Raw genomic sequence first — 26702 nt, 5'->3', positions numbered from 1 at the left:
TTCGTTGCATTTTGAGCTCCATTTAACTTGTAGTTTTGTTTGTACACTTTGCCATGCCATGCCTTATTTAAATGGACATGCATCATACTTGATTGTGCATCATGCCATGTTGATGTGATGGTTGTTTAATTTTATGTTTGCTTCTTTCCGGTTGCGCTTCTCCTCGATAGTTCCGGTTGCGTTGCGATTGTGAGGATCCGTTCGACTACGTTGGTTCGTCTACTTCTTGGACTCGTTCTTATTCCTTGCGGGATCTCAGGCAAGATGACCATACCCTCGAAATCACTTCTATATTTGCTTGCTAGTTGTTCGCTTTATTGTTATGCCGCGCTACCTACCACTTGCTATATCATGCCTCCCATATTGCCATGTCAAGCCTCTAACCCACCTTTCCTAGCAAACCGTTGTTTGGCTATGTTACCGCTTTTGCTCAGCCCCTCTTATAGCGTTGCTAGTTGCAGGTGAAGATGAAGTTTGTTCCATGTTGGAACATGGATATGTTGGGATATCACAATATCTCTTTTTTTAATTAATGCATCTATATACTTGGTAAAGGGTGGAAGGCTCGGCCTTATGCCTGGTGTTTTGTTCCACTCTTGCCGCCCTAGTTTCCGTCATACCGATGTTATGTTCCTTGATTTTGCGTTCCTTACGCGGTTGGGTGATTTATGGGACCCCCTTGACAGTTCGCCTTGAATAAAACTCCTCCAGCAAGGCCCAACCTTGGTTTTAACATTTGCCACCTAAGCCTTTTTCCCTTGGGTTTTGCAGACTCATGGGTCATCTTTATTTTAACCCCCCCGGGCCAGTGCTCCTTTGAGCGTTGGTCCAAACTAGAGCATCGTGCGGGACCATCCCTTGGCAACTTGGGTTACGTCGGTACCTGTACGCTTAGCTTATCCGGTGTGCCCTGAGAACGAGATATGTGCAGCTCCTATCGGGATTTGTCGGCACAGCGGGTGGTCTTGCTGGTCTTGTTTTACCATTGTCGAAATGTCTTGTAAACCAGGATTCCGAGACTGATCGGGTCTTCCCGGGAGAAGGAATATCCTTCCTTGACCATGAGAGCTTATAATGGGCTAAGTTGGGACACCCCTGCAGGGTATAAACTTTCGAGAGTCGTGCCCGCGGTTATGTGGCAGTTGGGAATTTGTTAATGTCCGGTTGTAGAGAACTTGACACTTGACTTAATTAAAATACATCAACCGTGTGTGTAGCCATGATGGTCTCTTTTCGGCGGAGTCTGGGAAGTGAACACGGTTTGGGTTATGTATGAACGTAAGTAGTTTCAGGATCACTTCTTGATCATTACTAGTTGACGACCGTTCCGTTGCTCCTCTTCTCGCTCTTATTTGCGTATGTTAGCCACCGTACATGCTAGTGCTTGCTGCAGCTCCACCTCACTACCCTTTCCTTCCTATATGCTTAAATAGTCTTGATCTCGCGGGTGTGAGATTGCTGAGTCCTCGTGACTCACAGATACTTCCAAACAGTTGCAGGTGCCGATGATACCAGTGCAGATGACGCAACCGAGCTCAAGTGGGAGTTCGACGAGGACCTTGGTCGTTACTATGTTTCGTTTCCTGTTGATCAGTAGTGGAGTCCAGTTGGGACCATCGGGGATCTAGCATTTGGGGTTGTCTTCTTTTCTTTTGGTTCCGTAGTCGGACCTATGTGTGTACTCTGATTGATGTATGATTAATTTATGTATTGTGTGAAGTGGCAATTGTAAGCCAATTCTTTATCCCATTCTTGTTCATTACATGGGATTGTGTCAAGATGACCCTTCTTGCGACAAAACCACAATGCGGTTATGCCTCTAAGTCGTGCCTCGACACGTGGGAGATATAGCCGCATCGTGGGTGTTACATACGTGAAGTGACTAGTTACGATTATGACAGGATGAAGAACCCCTGTCTATCTTCTCATTAGAAGGAGCAGTTGAAGGATGGTTACATTACTCCCCACAAGACCAAACTAACTTCAGCTCAGAAGGATTGACATATCTCCATCTTTTTGATGTGATGCGCAAGTACAATATTGTTGTAGGATTCTTTCTGGTGAGTTAATTTTTTCTAAAGTGTGCTCTACATGGACCATGTAGGTGCCTGTTTAAACTGTCAATTCATAGTACAATTTGCTTTATACTAATCACTCTTTTGTATTTGTGCAAATAGGGTGCTCAGCTTGATTTCAATGGGAACTGCACAAAATGTTTATGAATACATCGAATCATTCATTTCCACACAAGAAAGGAGGTGCCGATATGTTAAGGCGTTGCAACATATAAGGGCGAAATCATACAAGCTACGCGCGAATTTCGTTGATTTTGGTGGAATTGCACAAAAAGAACAGCTGGTTTATTTAGCACAAGGTGCCATGTCAATGTCCGAACTGATGGCAAACCCTGCCCATTCCACAATCGTAGGCATTTGCTATTTTAGAATGGGAAAACCTTGTCAAAGTTTGATCATTGATGCACAAAAACAACAAGCATTTGACATTTTGGAATGGGACAACCTTGTGAAATTTTGCTCATTGATGTTAGTAAGAAGACATGCGTTTGATATTTTCGAATGGGATGCCGTTTTCTGTCAGTAGCGTTGATCTATTTTTCTTTATTCTTTAGTTGTGAACTAAATATTGGCTCTGACATGTGAATCAATGAGATGCATAATCATCGATTGTTTTGAATGTTCTCTATGAATTGCCAGGCCTGTGTGTTTGATTGCAATGCACAGGAACGCTAAAAAGCAGCTCAAACTCTTTGTACTCCCTCTGTTCCTTTTTACTTCGCATATTAGATTTCTTTCAAGTCAATTGATTTTACATTGTGAATGTTCATACTTTTTTCTAGAAGATTGGTCAAAGTAGAGATACTTTGACTGCAGACAAAACTTGTATGCAGACTAAAAAGGACTGGATGGAGTACATGTGAAACTGCTGCAAACGAGGTGATCACCCTGGGAATAATCCTAGTATGTATTATTTTGCATGTTCATCCAATGCCAGTGATATAAGAATTCGAACTAATCGAACTAAATTCATTCATACACGGTCGGATTTCATATAAACATGCTGGATTTCATTACATTTCATACATTCTTCAACTAAAAAGGGGTGCGCTGGAGGTATAATTAAATAACCAAATCTACCCACCTGTGTCCGGCTGAGCCGAACAGAAGCTTATTCTCCAGCGGACTGAGCTTCAGTGACTTACCTGCAGGTGCAGTTGCGTAACTGACATGTTGCCCAGATGCCTGTTGGGCCCACGTGTCAGTGACCCAACTGCACCAGCAGTTAAGTAACTGAAGCAGCGTCCTTCTCCAACATAGCTCTCCGACTCCACGTCGCTGCCAAGAAGCTAATCGGCCATTAATGGTCAACCCGCCTAGCTTGTCTTCAACCGAAGGGTAGCAATGGTGGCCTTACTTGGACCCGAGCGGCGGCAACCTACCGTGTTCTACTCTTCCTCGTTTTTTGTGTGGCGCAGCCTCATTGGTAGCGAGGCAGGGCCTCCACGGAGCCGTCGATGTCCTTTGTCTTGTTGCCGGCGGGGCAGCGCCTCCGCGGAGCGGGGGAAATCCTCCCCCTCGTTGCCGCCAGGGTGGGGCCTGGGCGGAGCAGGGCCTTGTCGACGCCAGCGGAGCGGGGACTCGTCGGAGCCGGCATTGTCCTCTGCCTCGTTGTTGGTGGGGCGGGGTCTCGGCGGAGCCGGCGGTGCCCTCTGCCTCGTTCTTGGCAGGGTGGCTCCTCGGCGGAGCTACCGGTGTCCTCTGCCTCATTATCGGCGCCGCGGGGCCTCGGCGGAGTAGGGCCTCGTCGACGCCAGCGGAGCGGGGACTCGTCGGAGCCGAAATTGTCCTCTGCATCGTACTCGGTCTCGCCAAACAGCGCCTCGCCCGCTTCATCGCCCTCTTTGTAGGCGGCCGTAGCCTCTGCCACCCGCATGCGGTACCGCCAGCGCTCGAGGCGGCCCTCGCGGGCGGAGCAGTACGAGTCGAGCAGCGCCTCTTGCTCCGCCCGCTCAGCGGTGATCTGCAACTCCGGAGTAGCCGGAGCAGCAGTTTATATAGTAACGATGGGCGGCGGCGGAACGGACATGTGGCACCGGAGTAGCCGCCTCGGCAACCGTGTATCATGAATGTGGGCGGCAGACGGACGGACGGACGGCACTTGTGTCGTTTGAAGGCGGAACAATCGCCTGCACCGGGAAGCGGGGCGGGCTGCGCTGACCGTTTCGGGCGGAAAGCGCGCGGGGGGCGAGGGAGGCGGTCTGGGTGGGCCAGGGCAGTCTGACTCATGCTTGGCAGCGGGTCAGTCCAGTAGACGGACATGCTGGCTCGCAAGCGAGCTCGCCGAGCTGAGCGACGACAATCAGACGATGGAAGTAGCTTCCGACCAGGAGCCGTCGCCACTGTCCAAGCTGGTTCAGGCCATTTTCACCATAGAGCAGGTGCAGCCGCACTTTGACGCCCTAATAGCGGAAGAGCTACTAGCACAGGAGGACCTGTGGTGCAACCTCCGTCTCGTCAACGAGCACCGGTGAACAAGCGAACGGCAATGCCCTCGCGGACATGTGGCCCTATGATCCTGGTTTCCCGAATGAGCAGCGGGCGCTGTATCAGACCATCCATAGGGCCCACGAGGCCCTCTTCATCGTCCTTCGAGTTGTTGCGCTCGCCGTGGCGCCGCCGTCTCGCGTTGTCAACATGGTCAACAGACATGAGGAATGAGGAGATGACTTTACTTGGAGAGGATGACAGTGGGGACCCACCAGGGTCATAGCCGCACGTCCGCAAGTGCCTCATTATATACTACAACTGTAAAAAAAATTGCTTCCTCCTGGTTTCCTAACATCACGGTCCCACACCATTGTCAACCTATGTAGTCAATAAACGAGAGAATTGTGCAAGGAGTGGCCGACAGCTGGGACCAAGCAGCTGGAGCAGTATTTGTGTTTTTGAGGTGTGAGCACTGTAGAGTTTTTCTTGAGTGATATTTCCGTTTTTTTAGACAAGAGCTATGTTTTCGTTGTTGTTCAGAGGAGAGCAGGGTATTAACTGGGCGGGCTGTGGCCCGTCTAGCCCAGGCCAGATATCCAGCCCGGATATTAATTTTTTTCAAGCTGAAAATGGCTAGCCCAGCTATACTTTTTTTTGAGGAATACCCAGGCAAGGTCAACTTGTTATTCTCCGCCCCGCTGGGCTGCAAATCTTTCCTAGGAGGGATGCATTAGGCTTAACAAGAAAATGGGCTTTAAGAAATAATAAATGGGATGTAATTATAAAAACTAGGCTGTAACTATAAAAAATGCACCAAACACGTAATTAGTTTATAAAATATTATTTTTAGGTTTTCAAAATTTTAATTTCATTGATTGCTGCGCGCGCAATGTTTCGTTGGATTTTTACCTAAGCCAAATTTATATTGAAATTATATTTAATCTGACTAGAAATTTAGGGATAAAAATATTTCAGATCCCATCAAAATGTGGGAAATTTTATTGAATTCTGTTTTGAACGGTTGGTTGAAATTATTAATCGTTGTCCTAGCTAGAAAATGGGTTGTACATTTAACAAACTGTAAATGGGTTGTAGTAAATTCCATTAGAATTCAAAAATGGGCTGTACATTCTTACAAATCTCAAATGGGCTATAAGTTCTCTGCCACACACTGGTCCTACTAAGTTGACACGTCCCCTAAACAAAATTTTGACGCGTATGCAAGGCTTTATCAACTTATAGTCAACACACGGTTCTAGCAACTGTGCCCGTTGGATGTCCATCCAGCGGATGTCGTGCTTCTTCTTCAATCTCGGATATTCTAGCTTCACCCGCCCAAAAAATGATTCTTTCCCCTGACATCTAGGGCGCACCGTTTTGGAGGCTGGCCTGTGGGCCTACTAAGTTGACGTGTATCAAGGGCTTTGTCAACTTAGTCAATATAAACGATTCTAGCTGGAGTGACCGTACGATGTCCATCCAACGGCCGTCGTGCTTCTTCAACCTCTGGTCTTCTTGCTCCAGCCACCCAAAGCAGCGCCGGTCGTGCCGCCTGCTCCTGCCTCCCGTGGCCGGCTGTGCTGCCGCGGAGGCCTCACAGCCCCCTACTACTCCCACTGCTGGCCAGGCCCTGCGGTGATGGCAGCCTCACACCGCAACCAAACCAGTGAACCCTCGTACTCCTCTCCGCGTGGGCATCCACTGCCGCGTCTTCCCCGGCTCCGCGTCGTTCCCTTACTAGGCCTCGTCGTCGTCCACCGCCTTGGTGCTCTCGGCGCGGCGTGGTCAATGTGGTCAACGAACGACTTCCATCGGAAGAGTACTGTACGTGGAGAGGCTGACAGCTGGGTCCACGGCCGTACCAAGGAAGTGCCTCCTTATTACGCGGAAAATAATGATTCCTCCACCTGACAGCAGGGACCCACCGGACGGGCCACCGTATTTCGGGAAAAAATGTTTCCCCCTGACTGCTAGGACCCACCAGCTGCATCTTCGCACGCAAGGAAATGCGTCCATATTACGGGCAAAAAAAAATGATTCACCCCCCTGACTGCTGGGACCCACCAGCTACATCTTTGCATGCAAGGAAGTGCCTGACAGTCGGGACCCACCTGGTCATAGCGTATGTAGCATTGTCATTCTGGTCGCGAACGTGTACTTACATACTGGTCGATGTAGAGGCGCGCACGTGTCGTAGTAGAGGCGCGCATGTAGCATGTACACGTACGTACAGCGGCCACGGTGCAAGAAAGAAAATACGGCCACGTACGTACATATGGGCGGGGTCTCGAACGCCTACCCGCGCATACGTACGGCCAGGGCTCGTGTACATGGCTGGGTCGGAACGGAGAAGCTGCGCCGTCGTCGTGTTCATGGGGAGGCAACCGGCTGGGTCGGAACGGAATGCGTCGTCGTGTTCATTGGGAGCCAACCGGCTTGGACGGAACAACCGATGGAAACGAGGCCTGGCGTACCGCAGAACGGATGAAATGGCCTTGTGTTCTACCGGCCATGGTCGAAACGGGATCCTGTTCATCGGCAGGGGTCTGGCGTACCGCAAAACGGAGGAAACGGACCTCCTATGGTCGAAACGGGGTCCTGTTGATCAGGAGGGGTGTGTCGTACCGCAAAACGGAGTAAACGGACTTGTGTTGGAGCGCCATGGTTAAAACGGGGTTCCTGTTCATCAGGAGGGGTGTGGCGTACCGCAAAACGAGAATCCACGGGATATTGTTCATCTCCACAGTCGACTGCCTCCACGGGCTACTGTTCATCCACCGTCGACTGCCTCCGCGGGCTCCTGTTTATCCACCGTCGACCTCCTCCAGCCTCCACCAGCGACTGTTCATCCACGGGCTCCTGTTCATCTAGCCTCCACCGCTCCTCCACCGGGTACGGTTCAGCCAGCCCTCTCCACGGGGTCCTGTTCAACTACCCCTCCACAGGCTACTGTTCATCCAGCCCTCCACCGGCTACTATTCAACCAGCCCTCCACCAGCTACTGTTCAACCAACCCTCCATGGGGATAGATACGTCTCCAACGTATCTATAATTTTTGATTGTTCCATGTTATTATATTATCTGTTTTGGATGTTTAATGGGCTTTATTATACATTTTTACATTATTTTTGGGACTAACCTGTTAACCGGAGGCCCAGCCCAAATTGCTGTTTTCTTGCCTATTTCAGTGTTTCGAAGAAAAGGAATATCAAAGGAGTCCAAACGGAATGAAACCTTCAGGAGAGTTATTTTTGGAACAGAAGCAATCCAGGAGACTTGGAGTAGACATCAGAGAAGCTTTGAGGTGGCCATGAGGCAGGGAGGCACGCCTGCCCCCTCGGCGCGCACCCACCCTCGTGGGCCCCTCGTGGCTCCGCTGACCGACTTCTTTCGCCTATATATATCCATATACCCTAAAAACATCGGGGAACAGAATAAATCGGGAGTTCCGCCGCCGCAAGCCTCTGTAGCCACCAAAAACCAATCGGGACCCTGTTCCGGCACCCTGCCGGAGGGGGGATCCCTCACCGGTGGCCATCTTCATCATCCCGGCACTCTCCATAACGAGGAGGGAGTAGTTCACCCTCGGGGCCGAGGATATGTACTAGTAGCTATGTGTTTGATCTCTCTCTCTCTCTCGTGTTCTTGAGGTGGTACGCTCTTGATGTATCGCGAGCTTTGCTATTATAGTTGGATCTTATGATGTTTCTCCCCCTCTACTCTCTTGTAATGGATTGAGTTTTCCCTTTGAAGTTATCATGTCGGATTGATTCTTTAAGGATTTGAGAACACTTGATGTATGTCTTGCATGTGCTTATCTGTGGTGACAATGGGATATGACGTGATTTACTTGATATATGTTTTGGTGATCAACTTGCGGGTTCACCTTGTGAACTTATGCATAGGGGTTGGCACACGTTTTCGTCTTGACTCTCCGGTAGAAACTTTGGGGCACTCTTTGAAGTACTTTGTGTTGGTTGAATAGATGAATCTGAGATTGTGTGATGCATATCGTATAATCATACCCACGGATACTTGAGGTGACATTGGAGTATCTAGGTGACATTAGGGTTTTGGTTGATTTGTGTCTTAAGGTGTTATTCTAGTACGAACTCTATGATAGATCGAACGGAAAGAATAGCTTTGTGTTATTTTACTACGGACTCTTGAATAGATCGATCAGAAAGGATAACTTTGAGGTGGTTTCGTACCCTACCATAATCTCTTCGTTTGTTCTCCGCCATTAGTGACTTTGGAGTGACTCTTTGTTGCATGTTGAGGGATAGTTATGTGATCCAGTTATGTTATTATTGTTGAGAGAACTTGCACTAGTGAAAGTATGAACCCTAGGCCTTGTTTCCTAGCATTGCAATACCGTTTACCATTAGTTACCTTGCTGTTTTTATATTTTCAGATTACAAAAACCTATATCTACCATCCATATTGCACTTGTATCACCATCTCTTCGCCGAACTAGTGCACATATACAATTTATATTGGGTGTGTTGGGGACACAAGAGACTCTTTGTTATTTGGCAGCAAGGTTGTTTGAGAGAGACCATCTTCATCCTACGCCTCCCACGGATTGATAAACCTTAGGTCATCTACTTAAGGGAAATTTGCTACTGTTCTACAAACCTCTGCACTTGGAGGCCCAACAACGTCTACAAGAAGAAGGATGCGTAGTAGGCATCAAGCTCTTTTCTAGCGCCGTTGTCGGGTAGGTGAGTGCTTGAAGGTATATCTTTAGGTCTTGCAATCGAATCTTTTTGTTTCTTGTTTTATCACTAGTTTAGTCTATAAAATAAAACTACAAAAAAATGGAATTAAGGTTGCCTCATATGCTTCATCTTTTTAATGTCTTTCGTGATAATGATGGGAAGGAAAATTGTGCTCAAGTACTAGAGGAAGAATGCATTAAAATGTTTGGCACTAAATATTTGAATGATGAACATGATTGCAATGTTGTTAGTATGAATTCTATGAATATCCATGATGCTAATGATATGCAAAGCCACAAGCTTGGGGATGCTATGTTTGATGAATATGATATTTTTAGTCCCCCAACTTTTGATGAGCAAATTTACTATGATGATAGCATGCCTCCTATTTATTATGGTTATATTGATGAAAGTGGGTTTGGAAGAGTGTCAACTTTAGGAAGTAATGATCCCACTATTTTGGAGGGTGTTGAATCTTATAATATTTATGAAAGTGGATTTGGAGAGGTCATGACTTTATTTAGTGATGAATCCACTATTTTGGAAGAGGTTTTCAATTGATTATGATGAGAACAAAGTTGCTACTTCTGATGATTATTGTGATGAAACTTATGCTATAAAAAGTGGTGATGATTATATTTATAAAACTTGTCATGATTATGATTACACTTTTTCTGAACATTACTCTTTTAATGTGGAAACAATTTATAGTATTCGTGTCTCTTATGGTACTCCCACTATTCTGAATGAGAAGAGTTTTGTTTATGTGGAGATTAATAAAATTTCTATGCTTGTAGATCATGAAAAGAATGCTTTAGGTGCTGGTTATATTGTTGAATTCATTCATGATGCTACTGAAAATTATTATGAGGGAGGAACATATGCTTGTAGGAATTGTTATAATATCAAGTTTCCTCTCTATGTGCTGAAAGTTTTGAAGTTATGCTTGTTTTGCCTTCCTATGCTAGTTGATTATTGTTCCCATAAGTTGTTTATTAACAAAATCCCTATGCATAGGAAGTGCGTTAGACTTAAATGTGCTAGTCATATTCTTCATGATGCTCTCTTTATGTTTCAATTCTTATCTTTTATGTGAGCATCATTGAAATCAGCATGCCTAGCTAGGGGCGTTAAACGTTAGCGCTTGTTGGGAGGCAACCCAATTTTTTATTTTTGTTCTTTGATTTTTGCTCCTGTTTAGTAATAAATAATTCATCTAGCCTCTGGTTAGATGTGGTTTTATGTTTTAATTAGTGATTGTGCCAAGTAGAACCTTTGGGAAGACTTGGGTGAAGTCTTTATGATCTTGCTGTAAAAAACAGAAACTTTAGCGCTCACGAGATTAGCTACAACTCTTTACCGGAGAGTGCTATTTAGTTGATTCTTTTTGCAGATGATTAAAAGACAAATTCCTCACGTCCTGAAATTTATTTCAGAATTTTTGGAGTTACATAAGTATACGAATGATACAGATTACTACAGACTATTACTACAGACTATTCTGTTTTTGACAGATTATGTTTTCTATGTGTTGTTTGCTTATTTTGATGAATCTATGAGTAGTATCGGAGGGTATGAATCATAGAGAAGTTGGAATACAGTAGATATTACACCAATATGAATTTAGAATGAGTTCACAACAGTACCTAAGTGGTGATTTATTTTCTTATACTAACGGAGCTTACGAGTTTTCTGTTAAGTTTTGTGTTGTGAAGTTTTCAAGTTTTGGGTAAAGATTCGATGGACTATGGAATAAGGAGTGGCAAGAGCCTAAGCTTGGGGATTCCCAAGGCACCCCAAGGTAATATTCAAGGATAACCAAACACCTAAGCTTGGGGATGCCCCGGAAGGCATCCCCTCTTTCATCTTCGTTCGTCGGTAACTTTACTTGGGGCTATATTTTTATTCACCACATGATATGTGTTTGGCTTGGAGCATCATTTTATTTTCTTTTGTTTTGCTTGCTGTTTGAATAAAATACCAAGATCTGAAATTCTTAAATGTTAAAGAGTCTTCACATACTTACATAATTATATCAAGTTTCCTCTTTGATCTTCACTTATATCTTTCGGAGTAGTTTGTCATTTGCTCTAGTGCTTCACTTAAATCCATTTAGAGCACGGCGGTGGTTTTATTTCGAAGAAATAGATGAACTCTCGCGCTTCACTTATATTATTTTGAGAGTCCTAAATAGCATGGTAATTTGCTTTGGTTATGAATTTAGTCCTAATATGATGGGCATCCAAGATGGGTATAATAAAAACATTCATATAAAGTGCATTGAATACTATGAGAAGTTTGATACTTGATGATTGTTTTGAGATATGAAGATGGTGATATTAGAGTCATGCTAGTTGAGTAGTTGTGAATTTGAGAGATACTTGTGTTAAAGTTTATGATTCCCGTAGCATGCACGTATGGTGAACCGTTATGTGATGAAGTCGGAGCATGATTTATTTATTGATTGTCTTCCTTATGAGTGGCGGTCGGGGACGAGCGATGGTATTTTCCTACCAATCTATCCCCGTAGGAGCATGCGCGTAGTACTTTGTTACGATAACTAATAGATTTTTGCAATAAGTATGTGAGTTCTTCATGACTAATGTTGAGTCCATTGATTATACGCACTCTCATCCTTCCACCATTGCTAGCCTCTCTAATACCGCGCACCTTTCGCCGGTATCATACACCCACCATATACCTTCCTCAAAACAGCCACCATACCTACCTATCATGGCATTTCCATAGCCATTCCGATATATATTTCCATGCAACTTACCACCGTTCTGTTTATTATGACACGCTTCATCATTGTCATATTGCTTTGCATGATCATGTAGTTGACATCGTATTTGTGGCAAAGCCACCTTTCATAATTCTTTCATACATGTCACTCATGAGTCATTGCACATCCCGGTACACCGCCGGGGGCATTCATATAGTCATATTTTGTTCTAAGTATTGAGTTGTAATTCTTGAGTTGTAAGTAAATAAAAGTGTGATGATAATCATTATTAGAGCATTGTCCCAGTGAGGAATGGATGATGGAGACTATGATTCCCCCACAAGCCGGGATGAGACTCCGGACTAAAAAAAAAGAGGCCATAAAAAAAAGAGAAGGCCCAAAAAAATGAGAGAAAAAGAGAGAAGGGACAATGCTACTATCCTTTTACCACACTTGTGCTTCAAAGTAGCACCATGATCTTCATGATAGAGAGTCTCCTATGATTCACTTTCATATACTAGTGGGAATTTTACATTATAGAACTTGGCTTGTATATTCCAATGATGGGCTTCCTCAAATTGCCCTAGGTCTTCGTGAGCAAGCAAGTTGGATGCACACCCACTTAGTTTCTTTTTGAGCTTTCATACACTTATAGCTTTAGTGCATCCGTTGCATGGCAATCCCTACTCACTCACATTGATATCTATTAATGGGATCTCCATAGCCCGCTGATATGCCTAGTTGATGTGAGACTATCTTCTCCTTTTTGTCTTCTCCACAACCACCATTCTATTCCACCTATAGTGCTATATCCATGGCTCACGCTCATATATTGCGTGAAGATTGAAAAAGTTTGAGAACATCAAAAGTATGAAACAATTTCTTGGCTTGTCATCGGGGTTGTGCATGATTTAAATATTTTGTGTGATGAAGATAGAGCATAGCCAGACTATATGATTTTGTAGGGATATCTTTCTTTGGCCATGTTATTTTGAGAAGACATGATTACTTTGTTAGTATGCTTGAATTATTATTATTTTTATGTCAATATTAAACTTTCATGTTGAATATTATGGATCTGAATATTCTTGCCACAATAAAGAGAATTACATGGATAAATATGTTAGGTAGCATTCCACATCAAAAATTCTGTTTTCATCATTTACCTACTTGAGGACGAGCGGGAATTAAGCTTGGGGATGCTGATACGTCTCCAACGTATCTATAATTTTTGATTGTTCCATGCTATTATATTATCTGTTTTGGATGTTTAATGGGCTTTATTATACATTTTTATATAATTTTTGGACTAACCTATTAACCGGAGGCCCAGCCCAAATTGTTGTTTTCTTGCCTATTTCAGTGTTTCGAAGAAAAGGAATATCAAACGGAGTCCAAACAGAATGAAACCTTTGGGAGAGTTATTTTTGGAACGGAAGCAATCCAGGAGACTTGGAGTAGAGGTCAGGGAAGCTTCAAGGTGGCCACGAGGCAGGGAGGCGCGCCTACCCCCTGGGCGCGCCCCCCACCCTCGTGGCCCCCTCGTAGCTCCCCTGACCGACTTCTTTCGCCTATATATATCCATATACCCTAAAAACATCGGGGAATAGAATAGATCGGGAGTTCCGTCGCCGCAAGCCTCTCTAGCCACCAAAAACAAATCGAGACCCTGTTCCGGCACCCTACCGGAGGGGGATCCCTCACCGGTGGCCATCTTCATCATCCCGGCGCTCTCCATTACGAGGAGGGAGTAGTTCACCCTCGGGGCCGAGGGTATGTACTAGTAGCTATGTGTTTGATATCTCTCTCTAATGTTCCTGAGGTGGTACGCTCTTGATTTATCGCGAGCTTTGCTATTATAGTTGGATCTTATGATGTTTCTCCCCCTCTACTCTCTTGTAATGGATTGAGTTTTCCCTTTGAAGTTATCTTGTCGAATTGATTCTTTAAGGATTTGAGAACACTTGATGTATGTCTTGCATGTGCTTATCTCTGGTGACAATGGGATATCACGTGATTTGCTTGATGTATGTATTGGTGATCAACTTGCGGGTTCACCTTGTGAACTTATGCATAGGGGTTGGCACAAGTTTTCGTCTTGACTCTCCGGTAGAAACTTTGGGGCACTATTTGAAGTACTTTGTGTTGGATGAATAGATGAATCTGAGATTGTGTGATGCATACCGTATAATCATACCCACGGATACTTGAGGTGACATTGGAGTATCTTGGTGACATTAGGGTTTTGGTTGATTTGTGTCTTAAGGTGTTATTCTAGTACGAACTCTATGATAGATCGAACGAAGAGAATAGCTTCGTGTTATTTTACTACAGACTCTTGAATAGATCGATCAGAAAGGATAACTTTGAGGTGGTTTCGTACCCTACCCTAATCTCTTCGTTTGTTCTCCGCTATTAGTGACTTTGGAGTGACTCTTTGTTGCATGTCGAGGGATAGTTATGTGATCCAATTATGTTATTATTGTTGAGAGAACTTGCACTAGTGAAAGTATGAACCCTAGGCCTTGTTTCCTAGCATTGCAATACCGTTTGTGCTCACTTTTATCATTAGTTACCATGCTGTTTTTATATTTTCAGAATACAAAAACCTATATCTACCATCCATATTGCACTTCTATCACCATCTCTTCGCCGAACCAGTGCACCTATACAATTTACCATTGTATTGGGTGTGTTGGGGACACAAGAGACTCTTTGTTATTTGGTTGCAGGGTTGTTTGAGAGAGACCATCTTCATCCTACGCCTCCCACGGATTGATAAATCTTAGGTCATCTACTTGAGGGAAATTTGCTATTGTCCTACAAACCTCTGCACTTGGAGGCCCAACAATGTCTACAAGAAGAAGGTTGCGTAGTAGACATCAGGGTCCTGTTCATCCAGCCTCCACGGGTCCTGTTCATCCACCGGCTCGATCGATCGGGGTACTGTTCATCCAGCGGCAACGGCCTCTACTACCACGGGGTCCTGTTCATCCAACCCCCCACCGGGAACTGTTCATCCAAACCCCCTCAACAACGCTCACTATTCATCCAGGGAAGGAGGCAGCAGTGTTTGATCGGCTTCAGTGAGCAGCAGTAGCGATCGATCGATCGCTCGGGTTCAGTTAACAGCAAGGGATCGATCGATCACTCGGGTTCAGTAACGCGTAGCCTGAAGTGGAATCGCTCGGGTTCAGTTAGAGCCCAATGCCTCGCACACACACGCGTACGTACGAGAGAAACGCGCATCGCTCGCTTCTACCACGGTTTTTTCTGTCATGGACGGCCCAAAGAATGTCATGCAGCTGCGTCTCCGGCCCGCCCAGGACGAAAAGCCCATTTTCTGTCATGATTTTTTGTCATAGAAGTAGGACCCCACCACATCTATGATGATACCGGTTTTTGTCACAGTTATCGTCATAGAAGTGTCATAAGTATGACAGAAAAAAATTCGTTTGGCCCAAAATGTCACGGATGTGTCTATTTTTTGTAGTGAGCCGTTGATGATGAGAATGGCGATGATGATGACACGCTACTCATGCTCTTGGGTTCGCGCAAGTGTTGCCCCCTACCTGGCGCGCCAAAGATATCGTGGGAAACCATGGCCACCTATGAGACCAAGGGCCCATTTTTGGTTCGGCGGGGGATGGGCATGTTGCACAAAGAGCGGAGAAGTGTAGAATAGCACGACAGAGATCACACGGGCAGTTTTACCCAGGTTTGGGCTGCCGTGAGGCGTAAAACCCTACTCCTGCATTGGTGGATTGATGGAGGAAACTGGTAGAAAAGCACAGCGCTCTTGCCCGGCAAGGTTGCCTCGGGGCTGGAGGGGCTACGCGCGTATGAGTGTGAGGGGTCTGAATCCTTTCTATGGTTGCCATGGGACTTCTTTTATGGATTAAGGGGTCACCATAGTGGCAAATCCGTGATTACATACTGATTAGATAGCAAACAGTGCTATCATACCTAACTCTGCACGCTGACAGAGTGCATTAAATGCATCGCTCAATGTCACATCACAGCTCACCCGGCAGGCCCTGCCAGGCTTTTTTGCCAGCTTCGCACCTGCTTGCTCGACACGTCTCAGGACGGGTATCGCTTGGAGGTATTTACGTAGGAAGTGGCTGCCATGTGGAAAATAGCAGCCACTTTGTCACTTTGTGGCTTCACACCGCTCTGATCGATGACTTGCGTCGCTGTGAGGAGGTGCGGCGGAGTGGTTTGCCTCCGCGAGCCCCGGCAGGCCTGCCGGGACGATCTGGGGAATTGCTTCCGGGGGTAACCCCAACCTAGACATGCTCACTTGTCCGGCAAGGGAGGATTTTCCCTTAGTTGTATCCTGCCCCTCTGGCCAGTCTTGGTCTTCTTGATCTGCACGTTGGCCCTTCGAAGAACTGACCCCTTGTGCTTCAATCTGATCTTGGTGCTTGTGATCTTGTTCTTGTGCGTGTGCACAGTTTGGGCAACAGACCCATGGTTTGTTGCACCGACAGTTGTGGGTAGTAAGAATATTGGTGTTAAGGTTTGTGATTGCTGAAGCATGCACGTATAGTCTCTCATTATGCTATGAAGTTGGAGCAGGATTTATTATTGATTGTCTTCCTTTTGAGTGGCGGTGGGGGATGAGCGATGGTATTTTCCTACCAATCTATCCCCCTAGGGGCATGCGTAGTAGTATTTGGTTTCGAGGGCTAATAAAATTTTGCAATAAGTATGTGAGTTCTTTATGACTTCTAGGAGTCCATGGATTATACGCACTCTTAGCTTTCCGCAATTTGCTAGCCTCTACGATACCGTGCTTTGCCCTTTCTCACCTCGAGAGTCGGTGCAAATTCGTCGGTGCATCCAGACCCCGTGATATGATACGCTCTATCACACATAAGCCTTATTATATCTTCCTCGAAACAGCGACCATACCCACCTATTATGGCCTCTTCATAGCCATTCCGAGATATATTTCCATGCAACTTCGACTGCTTCCGTTTAGATGACTTGAGCATTGATACGTCTCCAACGTATCTATAATTTATGAAGTATTCAAGCTATTATATTATCCTTCTAGGATGTTTTATATGCATTTATATGTTATTTTATATGATTTTTGGGACTAACCTATTAACCTAGAGCCCAGTGCCAGTTTCTGTTTTTCCTTGTTTTTGAGTTTTTACAGAAAAGGAATACAAAACGGAGTCCAATTGACGTGCCAATTTTTGACGATTTTTTATGGACCAAAAGAAGACCCCGGAGTAAAAGAGTTGGGCCAGAAGAGTCCTGGGCCGTCCATGAGGGTGGGGGGCGCGCCCACCCCCCTGGGCGCATGCGCCTACCTCATGGACGACTCGGGAACCTCCTTGACGTGAGACCGACGCCAAAAATTGCTATAAATACTGAAACCTCCAGAAAATAACCTAGATCGGGATTTTCGCCGCCGAAGCCTCTGTAGCCACCAAAAACTAATAGGGACCCTATTCCGGCACCCTGCCGGAGGGGGGATCCCTCACCGATGGCCGTCTTTATCATCCCGATGCTCTCCATGACGAGGATGGAGTAGTTCACCCTCGGGGCTGAGGGTATGTACCAGTAGCTATCTGTTTGATCTCTCTCTCGTGTTCTTGATTTGGCACGATCTTGATGTATCGCGAGCTTTTCTATTATAGTTGGATCGTATGATGTTTCTCCCCCTCTACTGTCTTGTAATGGATTGAGTTTTCCCTTTGAAGTTATCTTATCGGATTGAGTCTTTAAGGATTTGAGAACACTTGATGTATGTCTTGCATGTGCTTGTCTGTGGTGACAATGGGATATTCACGTGATCTACTTGATGTATGTTTTGGTGATCAACTGGCGGGTTCCGTAACATTGTGAACTTATGCATAGGGGTTGGCACACGTTTTCGTCTTGACTCTCCGGTAGAAACTTTGGGGCACTCTTTGAAGTTCTTTGTGTTGGTTGAATATATGAATCTGAGATTGTGTGATGCATATCGTATAATCATACCCACGGATACTTGAGGCGACATTGGAGTATCTAGGTGACATTAGGGTTTTGGTTGATATGTGTCTTAAGGTGTTATTCTAGTACAAACTCTTTAATAGATCGATCCGAAAGAATAACTTTGAGGTGGTTTCATACCCTACAATAATCTCTTCGTTTGTTCTCCGCTATTAGTGACTTTGGAGTGACTCTTTGTTGCATGTTGAGGGATAGTTATATGATCCAATTATGTTATTATTGTTGAGAGAACTTGCACTAGTGGAAGTATGAACCCTAGGCCTTGTTTCCTAGCATTGCAATACCATTTTCGCTCACTTTTATTACTTGCTACCTTGCTGTTTTTATATTTTCAGATTACAAAAACCTATATCTACCATCCATATTGCACTTGTATCACTATCTCTTCGCCGAACTAGTGCACCTATACAATTTACCATTGTATTGGGTGTGTTGGAGACACAAGAGACTCTTTGTTATTTGGTTGCAAGGTTGTTTGAGAGAGACCATCTTCATCCTACACTTCCCACGGATTGATAAACCTTAGGTCATCCACTTGAGGGAAATTTGCTACTGTCCTACGAAGCTTTGCACTTGGAGGCCCAACAACGTCTACAAGGAGAAGGTTGCGTAGTAGACATCAAGCTCTTTTCTGGCGCTGTTGCTGGGGAGGTGAGTGCTTGAAGGTATATCTTTAGATCTTGCAATCGAATATTTTGTTTCTTTTTTTATCACTAGTTTAGTCTATAAAAGAAAACTACCAAAAAAATGGAATTGAGGTTGCCTCATATGCTTCATGTTTTTAAAGTCTTCCATGAAAATAAGGATTCCGATAATTGTGCTCAATTGCTAGAGGAAGAATGCATTAAAATGTTTGGCACTAAATATTTGAATGATGAGAATGATTGCAATGTTGTTAGTACGAATTCTTTGAATACCCATGATGCTAATGATATGCAAAGCCACAAGCTTGGGGATGCTATGTTTGATGAAGATGATATTTTTTGTCCCCCATGTTTTGTTAGGCAAATTTATTATGATGAAAGCATGCCTCCTATTTATGATGATTATTTTGATGACACGTATGCTATAAAGAATAACGATAACCATGAAACTTGTCATCATGATTTTAATTTTCATTTGGATTATGCTTCACATGATAGTTATTTTGTTGAGTTTGCTCCCACTACTATTGATGAGAATAAATTTGCTTATGTGTAGAGTAGTAAAATTTCTATGCAAGTAGATCATGAAAAGAATGCTTTATGTGCTGGTTATATGGTTGAATTCATTCATGATGCTACTGAAAATCATTATGAGAGAGGATCATATGCTTGTAGGAATTGCAATAATATCAACTTTCCTCTCTATGTGCTTAAAGTTTTGAAGTTATGTTTGTTTTGCCTTCCTATGCTAGTTGATTATTGTTCCCATAAGTTGTTTGCTCACAAAATCCCTATGCATAGGAAGTGGGTTAGACTTAAATGTGCTAGTCATATTCTTCATGATGCTCTCTTTATGTTTCGATTCTTATCTTTTATGTGAGCATCATTGAAATCATCATGCCTAGCTAGTAAGGCATTAAAGAAAAGCACTTGTTGGGAGACAACCCAATATTTAACCCTACTGTTTTTATGTGTTCAAATGATTAATCTACTGTATTAATCATGTTTTATAGCTTTTGTTTCAATGAAGTGCCAAGTAGAACCTTTGGGAAGACTTGGGTGAAGTCTTTGCGATCTTCCTGTAAAAAACAGAAACTTTAGCGCTGACGAGATTAGCTGTCATTTTTTTACAGAAGAGTGATTTTAAGTTGATTCTTTTTGAAGAAGATTAATAGACAAATTCCTCAGGCCCACCAATTTATTTCAGAATTTTTGGAGTTCCATAAGTATACCTTTGATACAGATTACTACAGACTGTTCTATTTTTGACAGATTCTGTTTTCTATGTGTTGTTTGCTTATTTTGATGAAACTATGAGTAGTATCGGAGATGAACCATAGAGAAGTTGGAATACAGTAGATATTACACCAATATGAATTTAGAATGAGTTCACAACAGTACCTAAGTGGTGATTTATTTTCTTATACTAACGGAGCTTACGAGTTTACTGTTAAGTTTTGTGTTGTGAAGTTTTCAAGTTTTGGGTAAAGATTCGATGGACTATGGAATAAGGAGTGGAAAGAGCCTAAGCTTGGGGATGCCCAAGGCACCCCAAGGTAATATTCAAGGACAACCAAGAGCCTAAGCTTGGGGATGCCCCGGATGGCATCCCCTCTTTCGTCTTCGTTCATCGATAACTTTACTTGGAGCTATATTTTTATTCACCCCACGATATGTGTTTTGCTTGGAGCGTAATTTTATTTTGTTAGTATTTGCTTGCGGTTATTTAGAATAATGTTTTGCATCTCTATTTTCAATAAAAATGTCAAGGGTAGCCTTTACCATGCTTATTTTGCAAGTATACATGTTGCTGTTTCAAAACAGAAAGTTTATCGCTGTTGCAGAAATTCCCTAGAAAAGCCAGAATATGATAAAATGTTGAAACTTTTTGCATATTGAGCTCTGATAAATTTTCTACAGTGTGTTAGAATTTCATAATGTTTGGAGTTAGGGAAGTATGATGAATCTTGCATTCTTTACAGACTGTACTGTTTTGGCAGATTGCTGTTAAGTTTGAATTGTTTGCATATGTTTGCTTGTTTAATGATTCTATTTGAGGATAGGAGTATTAAATATGCAGGCATTTAGTATGAAATGTTGAATAATAATTTTAGTGATTTGTTACAGTAGAAAATGATAAGGTTTTTGCATTGCTTTATACTAACTTATCTCATGAGTTCTTGTTGAGTTTGGTGTGGATGAAGCTTTCGAGATTTAGGAAACCGTGATATGAGAGGAATTAAGGAGACACAAAAGCTCAAGCTTAGGGATGCCCAAGGCACCCCAAGTTAATATTTCAAGAAGTCTCAAGCATCTAAGCTTGGGGATGCCCCGGTAGGCATCCCACCTTTCTTCTTCAACAATTATCGGTTAGTATCAGTTGGGCCTAAGTTTTTGCTTCTTCACATGATGAGTGCTATCCTTTAAGTGTCATTTTATTTTGTTTTGCTTTCTGTTTGATTAATAGCCCAAGATCTGAAATTCTTAAATGAGAGAGAGTCTTCACAAAGCTACATAATTATTTAACTATTCATTGATCTTCACTTATATCTTTTTGGAGTAGTTTGTCATTTACTCGTGTGCTTCACTTATATCCTATGAGTAAATAGTTGAATGATTTGAATATTATAAATCTGAAATTATATATATTTCATATGCTTATCCCATGAGGAGTAATGACTTCACATATAAGAAGTAGAGGTGGTAAATTTATTGAAGGTTAGCAAACATTGTATTGGTCACTTGAACAATTCATGAAAGAATATTGAAGGAAGAGAGATTTCACATATAAATATACTATCTTGGACATCTTCTACGATTGTGAGCCCCATTAATTATTTTCAAACCTGAGCAAATTAGTTGAAGTTGGACAAGGAAGACAACATAATGAGTTATCCTTGGGTATATTTGTATAGAAGTTATATTGTTATGGATCCTCTAACATGTGGTGCTTGCTATTTAGAATCCTTTGCTAGCCAAAATATCTGCACTAAGCGGGAATACTGCTTGTGCATCCAAATTCCTTGAACCAAGTTTCTTCCATGAGTGTCCACCATATCTACCTATATGTAGTAATTACCTATCGTTCCAAGTAAATTTGCATGTGCCAAACTCTAAACTTTCAAATAATAATCTGTTTTGTATGCCCGAATCGCTCATGTAGAGACTAGGGGCTGTCCGTATCTTCCATGCTAGGTGGGTTATTCTCACGATGAGTGGACTCTGCTCATCATTCAAGAGAAAATGGCTGGTACCTGGGATGCCCAGTCCTATGATCAAAAGATCAAAAACAAAATCGCAAATAATTTAAACAAAACTCCCCCAGGATTGTTGATAGTTGGACGGCACCCGTTGCTTCGGACAAGCCATGGAGTGTGATTGTTGGTGGAGGGGGAGTAAAAAATTTACCTTTCTGTTTGGGAACCGCCTATAATGTATCTAGTATGGAAGATATTGGGAACTCTTGGTCGTTATGTTGACAATGAAAGCATACCTCTCAAAATTATTTTCATCTCTGTTTTAGCTTCGAGCTCTGGCACCTCTTCAAATCCCTTCTTCCCTCTGCGAAGGGTCTATCTTTTACTTTTATGCAAGAGTCAGTAGTATTCCTTCTCATTCAAACCTAATCTTCAGTTGGCAAGCATCATGTGGTGGAGAAAGATCTAAGCATATATGGCCATTCAAATATATTTGATCATGAATTATTATTGTTGACAATTATCTATATGATAATTAAGTTGGGAGGCAAAACATTAAGCCCCTATCTTTATCTGTGTTCGATGGATGCTATTTGTTCTAAAAATATGCTTTGAGTGGTCGCCATACTCTCCTAGGTTGTGAAACCAAGGCTATGATTACCAAAGCTATGGAAATCAAGGCAAATGGAGACCAAAGCTCTGATACCACTTGTAGGATCGAAAGTAGTTCTAGAGGGGGGTGATTAGACTACTTGTCCAAATAAAATTCTAGCCTTTTCCCAATTTTAAGTATTGGTAGATTTTAACAACTTAACACAAGTCAAGCAATCAACCTACACATGCAATTCTAAGACTATAGCAGCGGAATGTAAAATATTGCATATGAAGGTAAAGGGAGGGGTTTTGGAAGGGCAAAAGCAATGTAGACACGGAGATTTTTAGTGTGGTTCTGATAGCTGCTGCTATCGTACATCCACGTTGATGGAGACTTCAACCCACGAAGAGTAACGGTTGCACGAGTCCACGGAGGGCTCCACCCACGAAGGTTCCACGAAGAAGCAACCTTGTCTATCCCACCATGGCCATCGCCCACAAAGGACTTGCCTCACTTGTGTAGATCTTCACGAAGTAGGTGATCTCCTTGCCCTTTCAAACTCCTTGGTTCAACTCCACAATCTTGACGGAGGCTCCCAAGTGACACCTAACCAATCTAGGAGACACCACTCTCCAAAAGGTAATAGATGGTGTGTTGATGATGAATTCCTTGCTCTTGTGCTTCAAATGATAGTCTCTCCAACACTCAACTCTCTCTCACGGATTTGGCTATGGTGGAAAGATGATTTGAGTGGAAAGCAACGTCGGGAAGGCTAGAGTTCAAGATTCTTTCTGTTGGAATGGAATGTCTTGGTCTCAACACATGAGTAGGTGGTTCTCTCTCAAAAAATGAATGGTGGAAGTGTAGCCACATTCCGATGGATCTCTCACTAATGGAGAGGAGGGTGGAGGGGTATATATATCCTCCACACAAAATCTAACCGTTACACACAAAAGAGCCAACTCGGTCAGACCGAATGTATGAACTCATTGAGACCGATTCAATTCAAAATGTGAACGTTAGGTTTTTCGGTGCGACCAACATGATCAACTCGGTGGGACCGATGAGCTAGGGTTAGCAAACCTTGATCTCAGTTTGACCGATCAATTCAACTCAGTGACACCGATTTCTATAATAGGTTAACAAAGAGTTGGTGAGGCAAACTCGGTATGACCGATCGCTCCTTTCGGTGATACCGAAACGTTACGAAAGAGAAATAGATAGTTTGCACTGCGAACTCGGTGGGACTAATCACTCATTTCGGTGAGACTGAAACATTACGAAGGGAAACAGAGAATTTGTAGTCCCATCTCGGTGAGACCGAGATCCCCATCGGTGATACTGAACTGAATAGGGTTTCTGGCTATGCCTATGTCAAGTGAACTCGGTGGCGCCGGATGAATCAAATCGGTGGGGCCGAGTTTAACTTTTAGGTTTAGGACATATTTGGATTTGAGAAGATGGTTGAGGGATTTGAAGCATATCACTAAGCATTTTGAGCAAGTAGACCATTAAGCAACATCTCATCCCCTTTTAATAGTATTGGCTTTCCTTTGGACTCAATGTGATCTTGGATCACTAAAATAGAAATGAAGAATCTTGAGCTTTTGCCAATATTTGTCCTTAGCATTTTGAGGGGTCCACATCTCTAGTCCATGCCAATCATTGAACTTTCTGAAATAAACATCTTGAAAGGATATTAGTTCAATGAGCTATATGTTGTTATGAATTACCAAAACCACCCAGGGATTAGTAGCACTTTCATGCAGGGGTGCGGCAAGAAGACATCACAAGATGTGTACTACGGTATGGTCATTGAGGACACACCTGCACTTGAGAGATTACTTGTAGTTGATCAAGAAGGTCCAACAAGAATCAATGTCATTTTTGCGCTGAAATTGACAGTGGTGGGCTACTCGTCTGACAAATACTCCGAACTTTTTATTGGATCCACACCCGTTCAAGTACAACAACCGGCTTCTACCTCTCCTACTACAAATTAACATTATTTCTAATTTTGAAGATGTTTGTTCATCTGTCATTCAGAAAATGATTCTGACAAGCTTGACCCAGAAACTGCGCACAGTGAAGGTCTTGGCACTAGAATCTATCGGCCCCAACCTGGAGCAAGTTGTCAGTTTCCTGAGATGCTTTCCGTGCCTGGAAAAGCTATATATCGAGGTGATGTTCCTTTCCTGTTAAATGTTAACCATAAGGGAGTTCAATTTGTGACACCTTTTCCAAGTTTACAATGACAATGTACTACGATTTCTGAAGGATTCTTTTGGAGGATTTTAGTACATACATGTCCCCCCCCATATTGGTTGCCTGATCCATATGGTTACAATCAATAAGAATTTCTCCTTTGGATTCATCTGTACTAGCATACGTTTCATTCTTGTTTGAGTAATAGAAAGGAGATTCCCCAAAATCATGCTAAGAATAGCTAGGATTTCTAGAAGAAGATGCCATTCGTTTGATGAGAAATAAAAAGGAATATCGAGAATTCGCGTGGCTGAAGCTGAAGAAGCTACTTTCGAAGTAACAGAAAGAAAAGCAACGACTGGAGTGGGGGAGTCAGAGTAGAAAAGAGGATTCCTCGCTTATGTCTCTCATGCAAAACCATGCATGAAACTTTCATCTCGCACGGCTCCTAAGTGATAAAAGAAAGAAGAACTCGTCTTCTCTCTTTTTTCATTACCTTCCTCACGTATGTATAAGACCGAATCCATTATTTTCCGAAATCGATTTCGAAAAGGAACTACTAATCCTTAACTTTTCGAGGAATCCTTCGTCGGTGGTTGTGAATGACTGACTTTTTCAATCCTTTCGACCGTGGTTCCATAGGAGCAAGTCAGAAAGGTTGAGAAATAGAACCATCTGATTTGATTCGTTCCCAATAACCATGAGATGATCATCTTAGGGTGATCCTTTTGTCAACGGATGCTCCTATTACACTCGTAGTCTCTGAAGGATGAGAACCCACTATGTAGTATCTACATCGATAATTCAAGAATTCTATACATCATTAGTCTGATTCTTTGTAGGAACTACCCGTAATAATGAACTTGCAAAATGGATCTGTTTATCATAAACAGATTCATTGTTCCTGACCCTGCTTCACCTTAATTTTTATTTGAACAAAAAGATCACAATAAACTTTTGGTAAAAGTTCTATCTTGGTCGGAGTGGGGATAGCATTTCTCTTCTGCATGTCTATGGAGTTTTGCAAAACCCAAACACCTCAGAGATAGATATAGAGGTAGGAATTTTTCGAACGAACCACACTCCTTCGTAGACGTCAGGAGTCCATTAATGAAAAGGGGCTGGGGAAAGCTTAAATCCAAGTCCTACAGTGATGGATATAAGCACAATTGAAATTCCTGGGGAGTTATACATTTGTGTATTGAGAAGACCGTTCACAATTTCTTGAAGCTCGATCTCCCCCCCCCCCCCCGATGAACCATATAGCCAAGAGAAACCATGAAGCAGAATAGAAGAGCTTGCCCCACCCATGAGTAAATATTTCATAGTAGCCTCATTAGTCCATAGATCTCTCTTGGTATATCTAGACAATAGGTAGGAACATAAAATGAAACATTCTGGATCTACAAAGATAGTTATTAAATCACTAGCACCACATAAAAACATTCCCCCTAGAGTAGGTGTTAATACGAATAACAGAAACTCTGTTATAGCCATTTCTGTACATTCAATGTACTCTACGGATAGAGGAATACATAAAGTGGAACATAATAAAATGAGAAATTGAAAGATTTCGTTGAAATTGTTCATTTGGAAATTTCCCAACAAGCAAACTATAGGTTCTTCTCTCCATCGGAACAATAGGGCCGTTATGCTTATTACTAAACATGTTGAAGAGATGAAATAGAACCAAGGTCTACCTTTTTGATCAGATGTTGAATCGATCATTAGAATAAGAATTAGGCCAAAAATTAGGATACATTCTGGGAAAATGAAACTTCCATTGAAGAGAAGCAAATGAAACGCTTTCATAAAAATTCTCGTAGAATCGAGAATTAAGTTTTCATTATGTACATGCCAGATCATGAATTAGTAACTGCATCCAATCTCCGAAACTAATCGCTAGTGCTCTGTTTTATTGCTCCTTCATTCTTAAAGGTTGTGGGATAAAGTAACCCTTTCCCCTTCCCGAGTCTATCGTATCCATAGTTTCAGTGGGTATCGAACTGCGAAGCGAGGAAGCTATTTTAATTGAACAGGCTTACTTTCTTACTTGGTTCTTTTGTAGAACAACCTTGGTATGAAGCTAGACGATTCA

This window comes from Triticum aestivum, chromosome 4D (assembly GCF_018294505.1).
Source record: "Triticum aestivum cultivar Chinese Spring chromosome 4D, IWGSC CS RefSeq v2.1, whole genome shotgun sequence".
Classification (NCBI taxonomy): domain Eukaryota; kingdom Viridiplantae; phylum Streptophyta; class Magnoliopsida; order Poales; family Poaceae; genus Triticum; species Triticum aestivum.
The sequence above is the reverse complement of the archived record's forward strand: the minus strand, read 5'-3'. Positions refer to the sequence as shown.